Below are 19,064 nucleotides of genomic sequence, written 5' to 3'. Positions count from 1 at the left end.
TGTTAAGGGACAGTAGAGGTGGAAGGGTGGACACACCAGGACATCCAAACTACCAGCATCCAAACTCTGGCAGCTTCTGTGCTTGCACTCATCCTCTAAAAAGCATATCTATCACAATATCACATGTATGTCATCTAACAAACATATCTAATGCAATGGCATAAAAAGTTTATCAACTTTAATTTGAGAGAGATGTATTTTGTGAGTGTAGTTTCAGTCTTTCAAGTGCATGGTATAAAGTTAGTGTCTCATGGGCTGCAGGGATATCTGTCATGGAGCATTTCTTCCCTTTCCTCCTCCTTTTCCTTGGAACTTGGTGTTCCCTCTGTTGTTTCTAACTCTTTTCTAACTCTTCCTCCTCCTCTCTCTAGCTGATGTCTTGTATTTCTTGGATATGTTTCAGCTTGGCTGTTGAGCTGAGCCTTGACCTGCAGTAGATCCACTGTAAAGCTTCCTGGAACCATAAGTGTCTGGCACAGGGCAGTCCCTGACCTCTTCCCACAGGTTTCAAGGTCCACGTAGGCAAGCTGAGTAGGGAACGTGACCAAACTATCTGCATCAAGATATCTTTTTGCTGGTTATCAGGATTTTTTTTCTTTACTAAAATGTCTTTTTGTTACATAGTGTTCTGTTTATACAATGTCATGTATTGAATATTATGTTTGAAGACTGTCTATATTTATGGAGTCATACAACTTTTGAGAAGATCCTATTTCTTAATATTGAGAATAAATTCAGGAATTTCTAAGATAATGAGCCTCTTTTTTAGAGAAAATATCCTCATTTTCTTACAGGGTTCTTTAAATTGCACAATTGGTTCTACTTACATCTCCTTCATGTGACTTCCACTTGAAGCAGAGATACACTTCATGATTTTTACTGCAGGCAGATGGTAAGATTTGTGGGGAGATCCTAGACAATTTTTATTGGACTGTTAATTACTAGCATTTGAATTATTGGTATAGAATTATGCTAATATTTTGTTATTTCTGCAACAGTTACCCTTCTTCTGGAGAGAAACGTGACTGGTATTGTTTTTGTGATTTCCTTGTTTTCTTAATTTACTCATTGTGGTAGGTAACAAGGATAAGACAGTGTTCAAATGCTCTTTCAAAAGCAGTAGAGTAATTCTGCCAGGCTTAGAAAAAAATGCAGTGTCATTTCACTGCAGTCCCACCACCCTACTGTGACCTGTAGCTTAATGTGCACTGCCCTAACCTGGACTGTCAAGTACAAGTTGTATGTGGTCTTTTCTAATGTGATAGGAGAAAATTTTTATGAATACAGCCAGCACTGGTTCTCAGCTAGAGACTGGAAAAGCTGTGAATATTAAGTACAAAGACTGACCATCTTTTACTTAATTTTCTATTTTAGTTGAAAATGAGATATGCCTCTGAAGATTACCCAGGTCCTCCAGAGTATTATAAGCCTTGTCTGTCAGCATATATATAATACAATTATAATACAATATACTTACACAATACAATTTTGTTTTGGAGTCCTACAGAGACTCCTAAAAATTCTGAAATGCAAGGTCAAACCCTGAGTGCTTTTAGGCGTACAAACCTGATTCATATAAATTTGTGATCATAAAAAGTTTTCTCTCTCTGTTACATATTAGAACAATCTGAAGAATGACAGATCCCCAGTAGGATGAAAAAATGAAATATCAATATTTTAGTTCCTCTGCCTCCATATGGTATTATTATTCTTTTACTCATACACCCAATATTAAGGCACCTAGTTTTTTGAACAGGAAGCAGAAGCAATCACCTTCCTAAGCACTAGTGCAAGGTAAGTCTGTGAGAAATGCATATGCTGAAGGATGAGAGATATAATCATGGCTTGTTCCACCCATCCATAGCTTGAGAAATGAATACCTCTCAACGCAGGTTTTTAATTTGGTAATTAGACATTCTTGTGTTTGATCTTAAGTTCATTTCGGAAGTAGTACTCCTGTAATTTGTAACCATCACTTTTTATTAACTCTTGGGAAGCCACACTTTTGTGTATTGGGAGATTAAGTGTAATCAGATTCCATTTCACTAAAGCACTGCTGTGTAAACCACTTCACCTCCTGTTTAACTGAGAAACTGAACACGAAGAGACTTTATGTTAACAAGGAAAGGATGAATATTTAAATTGGCTAGAATGGTATTATGACTCTTCTGAGCCTCTTAGTACATAGTTACTGGCATTGCCTCTTTGTCTATCCTTATGTCATCCTTATTTTCAGGCATCTGCAAGGATTGGGAAATGCTCTGGAGTTATGAATAATACACTTGTAGCAGAGTTAGGATGGTAAGTGTTCAAAACAAGCTCAACAGCGTATATATGTCATGAGCAAACAAATGCTGCATTTCTTCCCATGTTTCTAGTCAACTCAATTTTTGGAAAAATACAGTTTCTGTGGCGTAACTTACCTATGGCAGAGCCTTTTCCCACTGGAGAAACCAGCTCTTTTGGTGAAAACTCTGTTTACAGTTTTCAGTGTGCTCAGTGGACTCTTGTAATGGCTGGCTACGAGGAGTTTGCCAAGCACCCACTCCCAAGGACCTTTGATTGACTGCAGAAACTGTTCTTCATTGGAAAATGCAAATTGAAAAGAAATGAAGACAGTTATTCTGTTGGAATGTTTATGCTATTAGTCTAGTGCAGGGTATCCTGCTGTGAGCAAGGAGCTACCCAAGTCATGTCTGCTGATGAACAGAATTTACACATACAGTAAAAGAGCTGTAAAGATGTGATAGTGTATTTTGCCTTTTAGACTCTGTTTTAAATGTCTGTCCTGAAACCTAATAAAATCTATGTTTTGTAGGGCTCTGAAGAACAGTAGTGCAGATTGGCAGACGTTTCAACCTGATGAGAGATGAAATTCTATTCTTAAACCATTAATACTAAATAGACCAAAATTTACTGCACTATAGCTGTGCTGCAAGAGAATTGATTGCGTTACCTTGAGACAGAAAAAAAAAAAAAAAGACGGTAGTTGTGGAAGATTTTACTTCAGTTTTAGAGAAATTTAAGAAATATTTTTAAACCAAAACTTTTATCCTATACTTGTGGTGGAGGGAAAGAAAAATGCCTGTGCCTTAAGAAGCACATATTAAATCATAATCAGCAGGACCATTCTTGGTGCTTAGATACTCGGTTAATCTAAGAACTTGTCTACAGTAAAAGAGTTGAGCATTTCTTGCTGTGAGTTTTCAACTTCTTTTGAAGATAGGGTTACTTGGATTCTGATCTGACTGAATCCATGACAAAAGATCTGGGACTATGAAATGAGAAAAAATGTTAGATTTTCTTACAAGGATTTCTATCTAGGTGGGATGAATTTTTGCCAGAGCACACTTATGGTGATGGATCTGTTGGACTTGTGTCTTTTATGTCATGTCCTTCCTAGAAGCCAGGAAGATGCTGCTGCTACCTACTGTTTGTCAGGATCAGAGTGATAGCCTCTTGCAGAAGCACTTTGGCTTAGTTATTGGATCAAGAAACCATCTTTCTTAGCAGTTTTCTTGGCAGTTTTCTAGGTATATTTTTCAAATCTCTTTTTTCCCCTCTAGGATAGTTAACGGGTGAGCTCTGTAAAAAAATTGCTGTGCTTCCTCTGGAGATCAGGATGTCTTGGACATTTGTGTTTTGGTTATTTATCAGGGTACAATAAAGAGACAGATATGAGGATTCTCTCTAGAAATGGATGAGGTGAAGATACCTGCAGATTTTGGGTAATGGGGAAAAGTTGCTGGTGAGTTTGGAATATGTCTATGAGATCTATTTTTATAAAATCTTTTTTTGCTTGTTTTATCTTAAAGTTGTTAAAATATTATTCTTAATTTCAGCACTTAAGCTTGCATTTCTCTTCAAGCATGTGAATAACCCCAATAAAATGCACAGAGCTAATCTTATGCTGAAGTATTTTTGTTGATTCATGTCCCTAGAGAATTTGATACATGCAAAGAAAAACATATCTAAATATATGAGTATTGTTCCCAGGTTTGGTAGAAATATTTCTGCTTTCTGTATGCACTTATTGTAAGAAGTTTCCCTTGAATGCAGCTTGAATATAATTTTGCTGTTTAGCAATCCAGATGCGAGAAACGTGCCATAAATATCTTGTTCTTCTCTCCCTCCTTCCCTCGCTCCCCAACATTGCATTTGGCAAATGTATTGATGTTACTATTTTATAAAGAATTTATAAAATTTTGGACAGTAATAACATACTTTTATGCACTGTTCCATAAGCACAGAGAAAGTGCAATACCACTTACTCTCCTACTCCAATCCAATATAATATTGATCATTATGCTAGAGAAACTCTATTATCACTCTGGAAACAGGATTAAACCACCCTTGTCCATAAGAGTTATTCATAATTTGTTTAGGAAGAATCAGACCACAGGAGTAGATCAAAAATTTTGAGTTTTGGTGGCTGGGGTGTATAAACTCTCCAAAAGGTGCACAAGATATATCCTGAGGGAGGTGAGTTTGTGAGGAACCCAAGGTTACTTACTCAAGGCTCAGCAAACTCTAATAAAGAGTAGGAGATAGACATAGGCAGTGGGCAGCCCAGTTTTTACTCTTTCTGTCCAGTAGGAAACTCTGCATGGTTCCAGGATATGACCTTTCTATTCCCTGTGGAGAGGAGGAAGCCGTAGCTGGCTCTGCATATCACAGCCCTCTGCTGTAACATTTGGGTGACTGGCGCCATGCAGAGAAGTGCCTCCTAACATTTCCAAAACTGGTCTCCCTGGAGTCCTTTTGGGACGGGGATCAAAAACTGGGACTTCCTGTTCAGTCTGTTTTCCTTGGGGTTGTGGGTAGCCAGAATTGCATGGCAGAGCAGCTCTTTCATAAATGGCTGTAGGCAGAGCTCCAGGTGACAGGGTTAAATTCAGGTATTTTGGTAAATATCCCAAGTGAGGCTGGACAGACTCCAAACCACTGTGTCATTTCAGGAATTGTCACTGATGTGATCAATTACTGATGTGATCGCTTTAACTTGACCAGTAGATTTACAGCTCAAATTTGGCTTAGATACCTGTTGTATACCCTTTGTTTACCTGTGTGTCTTTGCCGTGCTCTGGGCATACACAGCAAATTGTGTTGGACCACAACCAAATGTAAGTGTGTCACAGTCATGTTTTAGAAGCATAATTATGATACAATACTTGTGAAATGGTGTTTAAATATAAATAATTAATTTTATTTTGTTGCAATTTTAGAATAATTAGTGAACTTGTTAGACTTTTCAACCTCAGTATCTCCTGGAATAAAGAAGTTTTCAAAAGATGATGTTTTTCTTATCATTGGTTAAAAAAAAAATACTGTTTGTCTTCATTTACTATGTGAATCATAGAATTTAGAGATGGGGAAGGCTTATTACTTTATGTAGTCCATTGCCTTCCCCAGCAAAATGGTTTTCTACCACAAACTTTTCCAGTGCTTTTGGCAATTTAATTTTAAATATCTCAGCAAATAAACAGCATTTTCACTGCTTCTCTAGGTAAGTTATTGAACACATTTTTTTTTTTTTCCCCAAGCGATTGCATTATATTTTACTTTATATTTAGCATAAATATATAGATAGCTAGATGGATATAGATATCTTTTAAAAGACAGAAATTTGTTATCTAAGATTTTCTGTGTTAGATAGAGAAAAAAAAAAAAAGTTATTTCCAGTCCAATGCTGTAGATACCAAATGCCTCAGCAAATGTTGAGGTTTTACAATTATGTTTTCATATCTATTTTGTTGCAGTAAGGATCCCCTGAAGAGTGAGAGAGGATATACTATTGAAAAAAATTCTTTCAAATACATCCTGATTTAAAAAAGGGTCTCCCATTACTATGATTATTTATCACAGCCATTTTGCATAGTGCTAATTACAATGACAGGTAAGCAAAATGAGATTTGTAAATTATATCTCTGTATTTTAAATTCATGACTACATCTTTACTCCTGTCCTTAATAATTCTTGCTGTCAGGCACTGCAGATCTTTGTAGGCATTCCTTCTGAACTAACACTGTTATTGTTGAAACAAATTGCACTGGTCTTCTTCTTTTAATCTCTCTAAAAGATTAAAGATCAAGTAAAGAAAAACATTTTAGAGGCACAAAAAGCTAGCATTCGCTTTCATTTTGTTTCACCTTTAATCAAACTGTAACTGCTCCTGCTAGAAGTGTTTTTGTAGCACATCTATTTGTCCAGAAAAGTAATGATTTGTCACCTCTTTGGGACAACTTATGTGATAACAATGACTTAGTGTGTAAGACTGTACAACAAAGGGATGATTAAAAGGAATTTCAGAACACAAAACAGGTCAGCTTAAGAAAATATGCCTAAAAATATAGCTTGCTAAAACAGTTCATATAAAAATAAAGATAGCATCCTCTAATTTAAAATTTATATATATCTTTAATATTTAAAGTTTTTAAATCATATTTTTATTCATTTTCTGTGTAGTTGGAGTCCAACTAGATAAAGGTCTTCTAATATTTTTATTCTTGGTAATAGAATCATTCATGGTTAAAATTTGGCAGGCTTAAGTTCCTTAATAAATGGTGTCTTAATGACATCACATGATTGACTACATAGCTGTAGATCAGTTCATGACCAAAAAAAAGGGATTTGAAACTCCTACTGCCTTCATTTCACTCCTATTGTCTTAATTTCATACAATAAACTTCTGGTGTTTTCCCTCAAAAATGATAAAGTTCTTAAGAAGCGGATCTGCTGCCCTGCCTTCCCAAAAATATTGTTGAGACTTATGCTAAATTTTTTGAAGTACTTAATGAATTTTTAATATGTTGTATTTGACTTTTGTGTATTTTTTTTCCAAGGATTTTAGCTTTATCCATAGAATACCTATAGAGATATTTTTCTCAAAATAAAACAAAAAATTAGGTAGAAATGAATCCATTAGGAAGTTGTGCTCCCATCTGAGCAATTACCTTTGGTTGTCAAAATTGCTGAGCAAAGTAAGCAAATGAGCAAGTTTGTTGTCCAGGAAGTTAAAGATAGAAATCTTCAAAATTTATGCATTCCTGTGAGGAACCTTTTGGACTGGGATCAGTTTCTTGTGAGAAATCTTCCCACCAAAGCTTCTGATGGAACTGAGGAAACAATGTATTTAATTGGTTTGGAGTTTACTGGATAACCAGCAGTGGTGAGACCTCTAACCACCGTGAGTAAATGTGATTAGATGCTAAAAAAATTACTAAAATTTCATTAATCAGACTTTATGGCCAAATGCAATTTCCAGAAAGTAAAATCTTATTTCCTTTACAAATTTGTCTTTGTCTCTTTACTGCTGTTATCCTGAGCAATTTTTAATTTTCAAACCTGATGAATATCTGTAGTTATCTCTCATATCATACATCTACAGTCTAGCAGTGTTGCTATAGCTCCTCAGGATATGCCTGAGCTGGCTTTAAAACTGCTCCTGTGGGTACCCAGCACAGTGTAGCCAGACAGGGGCCTGGAGTTTCATTTAGGCTGTTTGATGTATTTAGGCTTTAACAGTCTGTACTGAGACTCATCCTGCCTCGGGATGGACTTTTGTCTGTCACTAAATAGGTTAGTTAAGTCATCTTGAATATGTACATCCAAGCTACCCTGTCTAGTGTCAAACCAGCATATTCTTTATTCCACTGGAAGTTGCATAGGGTAAAGAAAGGTCAGTGTGTTCAGACTCCTGTGGAGGGAATAAAGGGATTTGCAACATCTAAGTGGCCTGCAGTAGCTTCAAACTGAAAAAAATACAATGCAGGAGTTACATCATTGCCTTGAGTGTTTATAATATTTGATTTCTCTCCCCAGTAGGTGTATAAATGACCAAACTCTGACAAGAGTAATGGATTTGAACAAATCGACCTTAACAAAGAATATTGCAGTCTAGAGTATTCAACCCAATACCTATGTCATTTAGCATAAAAGCAGTCAAGAAAACTAGTATCAATTTCTTGTATCATTCCCACCCTCCTTAGATTACTTGTCTGAGATTTATTTTTACTAGTTTCCGTTTTATAGTATCTTTTTATTACCAGTGATAGAAATATATTTATTTTAAAACAGAATGTAATATAGCAGTGTGTTGCCCTTTGTTCAATACTATATTTTACTTTTTCTTCTTGGTAGCAGTAATGATAATAATATTTAACACTCATAGTACCCCATGTATTGAAAAGACCTTTGCTGCCAACAACTTGGTATCTTGTGTAGACTAGTTAGATATTGTATCTCCATTTTAGAAATAATCTGAGACAGAAGATCTTTAACAACTAACCTTTGAAAAGTATTCCTAATTGTCTCTCACTGAATTCTTTTATGTATAACTCCAATTTCTGAAGGTTCCTGGCCTCTTCTTTTACCTTCAACAGGGGAATAAACTATTACTCTAAAAAGAGTAACCAAGTAGGATAACTGGCAGTGTGTCTCCAATTAAGTAAGATGCTGTTTCCTATTATATGCACTCTTTCTTTCAGTTCCATACTATACCCAGTGTGTGCTCCACCCCTCTTGAAGACACAGATCCACTGCTGCAGGGCTCAGCAGGCAAACCTCAGCCTCTGGAGACCCTAGAGAGTCTCTAGTTACACTGCTTTTCCTTCTCACTTTCTGTCCATCAATCATCTCAATATTCCTGCATATTATCTGCTGATTTATCTATGTATTCCCTCTAATTGTAGTGCTTTTTTACCATTCTTCTGTTGTTACCTTCCTATGCTTGGTTGAAGAATCTTAATGGTATAATTGTCATGGATTTACCCATCCAAAAGAATGTTAAAATTAAGAGCAATGTTCCAACATATGTTATGCCCCACACTTGCTACCACCATCTTTTGTGTGCAGGAGTTCACATTTGCTTCTGCTTTCCTTCCCTCCCACACTTACATTTCCTACACACACATACATCTGTTTTCCTTTCTCCAATCAATAGTAAAATCTGGCTGCTTAAATAGAACTATTAGTATATTTGGGCATCTGTAGCTGTACCATTCAGGATGAAAATATCATGTATTTTATCTGTCTACGCTAACTTTTGTAAAAGAACCTGCCATGAGAGTATTTCTAGTCCAGGAAAAGACCAGAAGACAGCATGAAAAGCTGTCCTGTGGGACTTGTTGGTCTCTGTACTTGTGTTATTTTACAGTGTAGGGCTGATGACTTTGATATATTTAATATGCATTAAAAGTTATTGTATTTTTAGGATTTTTGCACATGCTGCTTATGTATCAATGTAATATGTAGGATAGCATATGAGGGTTTTTATCGCTGAGGTTTTATCAAAACTGGACAGAAAATAAAATTGGATAATCCTCTTTTTTCATTTGGGGAGCTTTCTTTTTTTAAATACTTCACCTCTTCCAGTGTTGGTTTAACCAAAAAAAAAATCTGATCTGAAATAGGCTTTTGAACAAAGATCTAATTTAAATATAGATAGAAAAGGGCAACATTTTTTCCTTTACTGCATTTTATGCATTCCAGCAAAGTCTGCCAGTACATGCTGATGATTATTTACAAATAAGTTTCTGTTTCTCTCCCCCAAAATATTTTCCATTTTGAGAATATAGTCTTCCAGTAACCATTTTATGGTTAAAGTTGTAAAACAATTTTTTATTAAAAGCTTTTAATGCTGACTTCCATAAAGTAAAGCTTTTCTCTTTTAAATTTTGAAGTGTGATGTGTAGTAAAAAAGATATTTGGAAAGGACTCAAGTTTAACAGCACAAGTGGTTTTTTTGAGAGGTTTGAAACTGTAAAGAAATTGTTTTAATTTTTACAGCAAGAAAACCTTTGCTTTTGTTAAGCCATAGAGAAATGTCTTGTCAAGAGACTCAATACTCTGGTCTAGCATGAGAAAGCATTGCAGTTATTATTAAGTAGGCAGGTCTTTCCTTATTAGATTGTCTTCAGTGCAGTGAAGATACTAGAAATGCTTGAACATCAATTAAAAATAAATGTTTCTTAAATCTTACAAGAGCAAGCAGCTACTTTTAGCAGAACTGTACCCCTGGGAAACAAGAGAAGCGGAAAGGGCAGAGAGGCTTCCTTGTTTTCATATGTCATGCTTGGGTCTTTAAATAAGCAAAGAGACAAGATCTCTGAGTACATCCAATAGTTTCACACTGCTGAAAGGAGGATTTCAGGGTCTGTTATCCCTGCTTCCTCTTCCACTTTTCCTTACTTCTGCCCCAAGGTCCAACTTCTTTTTTACAGCCACTGTTACTTGTTCAGCCACTCATGAGTGGATTCAGCTTGTTAAGTAAGCAGAAAACTGGGTAGTTTTTTGCTGAACTAAGCAGGCTTTTGCAATTTTACTTGTTATATTTGTTATGAAAAAGTGAGTACCAACACATAACAAACAAACAATCACAGTCCTGAAAAACATACAGTATTTCAGAAATCAGAAGGATTACTTGTGTGCTTAAGCCATTATGAGTTCAAAACCCGAGAATGAAACAATTTATCTTTTCTGATGGAAAATAAAACCAGGATGCTTTTATACCAGAACCATAGAATTTCTGCAGTCACTATCACCCCAGAGTAATTGAGAAACAAGGTTATTTTTTCATTTAATGGTCTGCATGGATGCTAGGATTTCACAAACACTGACTAAGTCAAGGTTAAATTGCTTTCCTCTTTTTCAGTTTTAAAACTGCCAAACTTTCCTATCCTTAACCTCTCTGGTTTTAGCCTCTTGTGTTTTCCAGAAAGTTCAGAGACAAATTGCATTCTTTACCTTGTTTGTAAATTCCCTTTCCCACTTTTGTTGGTTTGTTCAGTGCTCTGAAATAAGCAGGCTGTTTCCTTTCTATTGAAAACGATGTAATGGGCAAAACATTGGAATTAGTAATGAAAATACTGAAGTCTTCATTCCATAAGAGAAAAATACTGAAGGTGCCAAACTAAGCTCTTCTATAAACTTTTAAGGTTTTCTGCTCTTTGAAGAGCTCTGAATGTTTTTTCAGACCATAATTAATGAAAACTAATATAATGTCTTTGGCTTTTGGTGCAAAGTATCCTTTTCTTTTAAGTGAGGAGAAAGAACCAGATGAATCTTGATTTTCAAAACTTGGTTTTGACTGAATTAACATGTAGTTCTTTATTTCTGCAAGTATCCTAAAACTTGAATAAAATGGGTTCTGAAAATAGTTACCCTTCCAAAAGGCCAAAATTAGACATAACATCCTTGTAAGTGCATGTGTTCAAGAGCAGGGTATTTTAAGACCTGCATTTTAATCTAAACATGTGTTTGCTATCAGCTACAAAGGCTAGGCTTTCACAGATTGTTCTCTGCACAAGGAAAATATTTTTTTGTTTTTGAGGCATAATATGGGTGCTTTTACCTTTACTAACCAACAGTGGTTGGTTAGTAAAGGTAAACCCATGGTTCAGCATATTTTGGTCTGGTTCCAGCCCTTTTTTCTGCCTCTGAATATAGATATACTCTCTGAACTGCAGTAACTACAACCCACCTACACTGTTACGATGCTCATTACAGCACGTCACAAGAGGGACTCAAAAAACTATCTCTTTGTAAGGAGAAACTATTTATGATGCCTGGTATTAAATTTTAAATGCATATTCTTATATTGATCCTCTTGAGGAAAAGGAAACCTTGTGTGAGGGAATGAAGTTTTATTTACACACTGAATCTGAGATCTGTAATGGCAATTGTTCTACAGACAGAAAAATCATAGAAGGAATTCTAGATGCAAAATAGAAGGATGAGAATGGATAATTAGCTGAATTTATGACAAAAGAATTGTTGCACAATTTGACTCAAATATCAGTAACCTAGTGGAACTGCATAGTTCCTTCCACTCTGGAAATAGGATATTGAACAAAAAGCAGAAAGGTCAGTAATGCCATTTGTCTCACTGGCTTTCTTATACAATATAAGAAATAGATTGGTTATGAGTTGTCAACCATGGATTGCATAGATTACAGAAACAACAACAAAAAAAAGAATGGAATTATGAGGGTTTTTTTGGTTCATTTTGCCACCAGTAGTTGAACTTGGAATATAAAATTGAAAAAGGGCACTCTCTTGACACGCCAGTAGTTTACAGCTCTTTAATTATAAATCTTAACTTTGGTCTTCTCATCCAAAATGTTTAGAGTTTTCTAAAATCTTGTTTTAGGACTTGCAGAGCAAGCAGTTTTCAATCTGAGAAGTATAGAAGAAGCCTCAGTTGAGCATTGTCACAATAAGACTTATTTGAGAGCCTGTTACTAAATCTTGTCCTTCAGTATGCAGATCCAGAGTCATTGTGATTACTATTGCCTTTGCAGATGAGCAAGCTGTGTTGCAACTGTTTTTAGGAATGTTTTGTTGCCATTAATTTAGCAGTCACTTTTCTTTTTATGGGCTTTCCTCACTTCAGAACTTGAGACTTATCTACACGGAGCAATTTGTGAAAATTAATGTGAGTCAACTAAAGATGTGACTTAGAAATAGATCAGTTAAACGTCATTAAAACCCCTAAGGACCTTCTTATCCAGAATTCAAGTGGTCCTAATTTAATTTAATTTACTTCATCAGTGAAGTTGGATCATTCAAATGTAGTTTCTAAAGGAGAACATCAACATTAGGATTTAATGTAGTTTTACAGCTTCTCTTTAAAGTAACATTTTTAGTTAATTCACTTTCCTGATTGTCCTCATATAAATAAATCCCTAATCCCACAAGTGTTTTTAGTTCTGGCTAATCCTTGACACTACTTAATAGGGGACTGCATAATCCAGATAGTGTCTATACCAATTGCTGTGTTGGAACACATCCAATTTCCAGTCTCTGCTGCATCTGTTAAGACTCTTCTCTGACTATTCAGTTTTACCAGCAAACTATGGGGCAGTTGTAAGGCAGGCTAAACCTATGGCAAGAGGGTTTTATTCCCCAAAATCAATTAGCAGATACTAATACAATGAGAATCTCATCTATTAGCCAAGCTAAAAAGCTTTTAAGCTGATCTGTAGGGGATATCTTTAGCATCTACATCCAGACTTTCCCTGAGGGGTGAACCATTTTCAGTTAAATGTCATGCTTGAGACGATGCTTGAACCTTGTTGTAATGCCGAGGTGCAATTTTGGACAGAGCTGGAGAGGTCTGTGTAGGGGGCAATTTAAATTCCATACTGGATTTCATAGGTATCAATCAGCAAGGGCTGCATGTATAGGATCAGCATATTTTCAGCAGGCAGCTCAGGCATTTAGGTAATTTTAGGTGCTTTGTGTAGATGGTATTATATATTTCTCCAAAGGGAGTTAATGCTGGTAGAAAATTAGACCATTTGAGCTATGTTTCTAAACCAAATTTGAACTGCTACGCTTTTACTTTGTTTACTTTACAGTGGATTTTTGAAGTAAAGACACAGAGATGAGTAAAAAATATGGATAGTGATGACACTGTTCAAGTTGAGTAGTGTTTATGGTATGTAGAGATGTGAATTTCTGCCTTGTGACAAAACTGTATGATTGATCCTGCTATGCATATGGGCTGGCTTGAGCTGTGGTAGAGTTAATTTCTTCACAGTGGCTCTTGTGGGGCTCTGCTTTGGATTCCTGATGAAAACAGAGTTGATAATATTGAGATATTTGGGTTATTGCTGAGAAGGGCTTGTACAGACTCGAGGCCTTTTCTGCCTATCGTACTGCCCTGCAAGAGAGAGGGCTGGGGGTGCACAAGGAGTTGGGGAGACTCAGCTGGAACAGCTGCCCCCTATGGACCAAAGACATTTTTCACACCATCTGGAGTCACACTCAGCATATGAAGAAGGGAAGAAGGAAGGGGGAGACATTTGGAGTGATGGTGTTTGTTTTCCCAAGTTACCATTAGATGTGATGGAGCCTTGCTCTCCTGGGGATGCTGTAACACCTGTCTGTCCATGGGAAGCAGTGAATTAATTGCTTGTTTTGCTTTCCTTGCATGTATGTGTGTCTTTTGCTTTACCTTATTGATCTATCTTTATCTCAACTCATAAATTTTCTCACTTTTGCTCTTCTGATTTTCTCCCCCATCCGACCAGGGGGAATGAACAAGTGACTAAGTTGCTGACTGAAGTTGCACCACAACAGCATGCATCCCTGGTCATTTGGGTTGAATAGCTGAAAGTAATGAAGTGGGTGGACAGATGCATCCATCATTTGTATAAAATTGGCCTCAGAAACAGTGGTTTTAACTATGCTGGCTTTATGAGCTGCCAAGTTCAGAAGAGACTTTTGAGCTGAATTGCTTTTGGATTCTACCAACTACATTGATCAGTTCTCTGGTATTTACAGTGGGAGTGAAAACATCTAGGTCACATGTAGAACCTGATTTTTAGATGTCTTAATCTAGAGGTAACTCCTAACTTTTTGCTAAGCATAAAATGGGGCTTTTTAGTCTCTGAATCTGTGTACAAACACTAACGTGATATTAGAATAAATTCCACATTAGAGCTCTTAGTCTTAGATGGAAACCACCCTGGCCACAGGACGAAACAGTCCCACTCACATGGCTAGGTTAGACTTCTCTGAAAAATTTTGGTAGACTTTGGTTTGCTCCTGCTGACCTTATGCCAATGGCCCATGGATGGTCTGTATCCCTCCAGTTTTGGGGATCACTGAAACAGGAGTACAGACATTTCCTCTTGTGGGGAAAAACCCCACAAAAACCCAACAAAAAACCAGCACCCCAATAATCTTTTGCAAGTCTTCTTCTAATTACACTTGTATTTTAGGTCTTGATCAAAAGAAGGCAGTTTCAGTGGCTAGGTACCAACTAATTTTGATTTTATAATAGTGCAATAGTATAATCATTTCTTCCTTGGGAACCAAGTTTTCAAAAAAGGTTTCCTACCCATGTATTTAAAAAGGCGCTCAAACCTAGCATCTGAGCTCTGATAAATCATATCCTGAGGTGGTCTGGTTGGAAAATGAGAAGCCACTGAATAAAGAAAATGCTGAAATTTCACTCTCCATAGGGATTACCAGTTTCATTAGCCTCAGTGAAAACCACATTTCACTAAATTTAGAGCTACAGCAGAGCTCAATACAGATAATGCATTTAATGTATGCTCTGGGCAGTGAAGTTGAAACTATTTTCAAGTAATTTTCTTCAGTGTTGGATGCAGCCATCCTGTAAGTTTCCTGATAACTTAGAATTTTTCTTTCTCAAAACAGCAAGTGATACTGTTCCAAAGCACCTAACATTTTCTATGACAAAGGTGTATCATCATTTCCCATAGAGTCATGTTTTATCACCACCTGGTAATATAATGTCACAGTGTGGTAGCACATGCAATTTAAAGATTCGGTTTTTTCCCCCAGTTCTGTAGTCATATCAAACACTGTTGAATGATGTAGAGGCCTTTCTTTTTTCTTTTCTTTTTCACATATGAATCTTAAGTTTACCAAATTAAAGACAGTTGAGGTTTGGTGGGCAGACAAACCCCCCCTGTGTATTCTCCTTAGAAAAATGAAGATGTAAAGATGGTGTATTTATACAAGGCAATAGAAGTGTGTGAATAAGAAAGTAAGTGATGATATGGAAGACAAAGCCTAATTCTATGGCAAGTATGGTTTGTTTTTTTCATAATATTGTTACCTATGGAAGTATGCCACTGGACTTTACGGTATTATGGGCAGACACCAGACATTTATCTCATTTTTCATAGCATCAACTGTTCATTTTTCTGCCCTGAAGCCTTTAAAAATTACCTTTGACAATGCACAGGTAAGCTCAATTATGCAGTAAATATTAACATTTCAATAGTTAAGGTGATGTGACTTCATGACCTATGACTATGGCTCTTGGTGACAACAGCAGTCAAACAATACTAAAATTAAACAGAAGTTTACTTGGATGTTTATGTTGGTTCTGGAGAGATTATTTTTAGGAATAAGCTTTATACTTCTTCCAGATTAAATCTGCAATTTTCTAGGACAAAAATTTTGGTCTTGTAGTAGGTTTTTGGCTGTACATTTTAATCAAATTGTGTATGTGGTAGTTTACCAATATTTAAGAATTTGGAGATTTTAAACAACTCTTTGATGCAGAGGACTGTGTGCTATTAGAAAGAAGATGTTGTATGTCCCATCCGTGTTGGATGGCCACTTTATGTTGTGTTTATTTCAAAACAGAAAAAGTGCAAATACTTGCACAGGCTTAAGACATAGGGGTGCACGGCCAGGAAGAGCTAAATATGTGTGATAGAATTAATACAAGGTGATAGAATTAATGTCCTGTGAAAAGACAACTGTTTTCAAAGTTATGTGCTATGTTCTACATGGCTGAGTGGTAACTAAACCCTTCAAGCCTCTTGCACACCATTTCTCTAAAGTGCATGTATCTTACAGGAATTTTTAACAGCTATGAAGTTCTCCGTAGGGACTTGTGCTCCTTGGGGCTGGAACAACAGCAAATTGCAGTCTTTCCCACATTACTAAACAGGCAGAAGCATTGCATAGAATAGAGCTCTACTATATAAAAGATGAACTGATCTACTGTATTGTGCTTTATTTCTAGTGTGCAATTTATTTTGAAAGGCTCAAGGGTGGCTGGAATTAAAGCTCTCAGAAATAAATGTTTTTGTCATTGTTGTTCATTTAAACAGAGGGATTATCTGAAAATTGCACTGCTAGGGTACCTACCGTTTTTTTTAGCTTTTTTCACTTCTTTTCCCCTTGGTGTGAAGGAAGCGGTAGCTAAGAAATTAAATTGTATTAAAAGAATTCCCATGAAACAGATCATAGCAGTAGTAAGGAAATCTGTGGTCAAACTTGGAATCAGATGATACAGATAAACGTTCATGAATAGTTCTGTCTCAAACCCTTTAATTTATGGTTCACAGGAATTCTGAACAAATAAGCAACAACTGGGGCACTGTTCCAAATTTAAAATCCTGCCTAACTCTAGAGGGATGAATTTTAAGTGTGAAGTGTGACTAGGGATGGCGAAGAGCTGTCTAAGAGCGACTAGGTTTTTTGGGGTGACAGATACAATCACTGTTTCCATGAGGCCTAAACACTGAGGAGTGCAGAGACTTACTACTGAGAATTATTTGGCTTTTTTCAAACTTGATTTAGTGGCTGCAAAAGTGTTTTCCAGATAATTGCTGAAATTGAGCCAATGTAGTGTCTACTGTGACCTCCACATGGTAGATTATAGACTCTACTAGCAAAGACATTGCTTAAAGGATTTTTGGAAGAGGAACTGTGTATTCTGCTCTAGTGAATTGTGCAGCAGAGAGTTTTTCTTGCATTCCTTGACCTCTATAGAAGAGTAATGACATAAGGGAAAGAAATACACTTCTGTATACAAACAGGTGGATCCAAACCATCTTCAACTTGCTGGGAGCCTAATAGAGCCTTTTCTCACTTAGCAGTTGTGGGGAAAGAAAACCCCAGTCTGCAGTGTTGGGAATTACCTGTTGCCTAAGAAATTTCCTAATAGCTTCAGTTAGGTGTTTCTTTATTTTGTCCCCTAGGCTGCGGTGGAATGTTACTCATTGTGCAACAGGTGCACGTTCCCTACTAGAACTAACTATGTAGTGCAGTGCAGGGTTGTCATATCTGTGGTCTTCTTCCAGAGGTGGCTGACAGGTCAGCTAAATGTTAATGAACTATCTTTGCCTCTGGGGTCTAGGCCCTCGCAACTGTGCAAACTTTCCACATGCTGTTCTGTCAGACTACCTTCAAGGTTTTACAGATCCTTGTTTTCCCTTCACTGCTTCCTTTCAGTTGGTCTGCTTGCCTTTGCCCTTCTTTCTATTACTTTGGTATGGAACCTGCTCTAGGTGTGAACTTGGAAGGATGAGGACAAGGAAATGAATCTTCTTGTCAGGGAGAGAAAGACTTTGGGCATGCATTTTCCTCTTTTGTGGTTCCTCAGAGGCATCCCCACTTTTTGTAAAAGCTTTGGTTTTGAATTCCCTTGCTGAAAGGGAGTATAAAATGCAGCTTTCACAAAATGCTGTGATATCAGGTGAGATGAAGAGCTAAGTGATATTAGTATTAGAAGAGGTAGTTAACTACTCTTCTTCAAAAACAGCATTTGTCATTCTTCTGTGTAATGGACTTGTTTGTGTCTCTTGAGAAAGAGGCAGTAAGCTAATAACTTACCATCTTTCTTAGGAAGCCAGTTTAAGGAATTGTTTTCAGTATCTCTCCGAGTGGAGTTGACTACAAATTAGTATATTTCCTCCCTGAAATGGATGTATTTTCTATTATTATTCTGTCACACCATAGCCTGTCTGCTACTTGCTGTGATACTGTTAATATTGTGGCACCTTCATTCCACTGCTCTCTGGAAGTAGTTACCTCTTGTCTACAGTGTTAAGATGAATAAAAGAGAAAGCCTTTAATATGGTGTCTAAGGATAATGATCACCAGAATACTTTTGCTTCAAAGGTTTGCTTTTTTTTGGCTAGCTTTGCCAGCATTTTTTATTCAATCCCACTTTTATTTATTAATGAAATCATTAGTTTACAGAAATAAGTAAAGACAGCTGAATATAATAATTGTTGCAAGGATATAGTGGTGACATAAAAGTATTTTTTCCAGAAAAATAATGAAATAGAAATGAGATTGATGAGGGTTTGCAAGCTTGCTCCCTCTTGAAATGATATATTCCTTTCTTTGCCAATAGTGCTGACTGTGTTGGTTGATTCTGAAGGGAAGATGTGATTAAAATGGGCAAGAGCTCATTTCTGACTACCTTCCCAACTCCAAAGAAGAAAACAGAAGAAACGAAAAGAATAGGGGCCATAGCTACAGACTAACTAATTTTAAATAATCTCACCTGTTTAATACGTGGAAGAAATATTTTCTAGATGGTGTAACCTGCTGGTTTTGTGGTGCTGTTTATTTTGGTTGTTGTTTGGTTTTGTTTGCTTTTATTTACAGCAAACTCAAATACCCCAAAACGCTGGATAATAACTGACCTTTGTCACAACACTGTCTCTTTTCCAAACAGTTGTGAATGCAAGGTGTTGAGTACTTAATAACATCCTCATAATAAGGCCTTGGAATTCTTTGTAAAACTCATCCTTAATCTCAGAATTAGTTGAATTGGATCA

At 36.5% G+C, this 19,064-nt stretch overlaps 1 long non-coding RNA gene across 10 annotated transcripts in view; it reads left to right on the top strand.

Moving 5' to 3' along the window:
• LOC107200852 overlaps positions 1–19,064 on the top strand; it is an 86,779-nt gene that overhangs the window by 7,605 nt on the left and 60,110 nt on the right. For 8 of the 10 annotated variants that reach the window (XR_004495835.1, XR_004495838.1, XR_004495837.1 and 5 more), the window contains exons 3-6: positions 795–892; positions 2,237–2,301; positions 3,567–3,748; positions 5,760–5,896. This is a non-coding gene — a long non-coding RNA (uncharacterized LOC107200852). Of the gene's footprint in view, positions 1–794; positions 893–998; positions 2,302–3,566; positions 3,749–5,759; positions 5,897–19,064 lie in introns of all 10 variants that reach the window. The other 2 variants (XR_004495833.1, XR_004495832.1) reach the window with 2 other exon arrangements.

This window comes from Parus major, chromosome 2 (assembly GCF_001522545.3).
Source record: "Parus major isolate Abel chromosome 2, Parus_major1.1, whole genome shotgun sequence".
In the NCBI taxonomy this organism is placed as follows: Eukaryota; Metazoa; Chordata; class Aves; order Passeriformes; family Paridae; genus Parus; species Parus major.
This window is presented reverse-complemented; position numbering and strand designations above follow the sequence as displayed.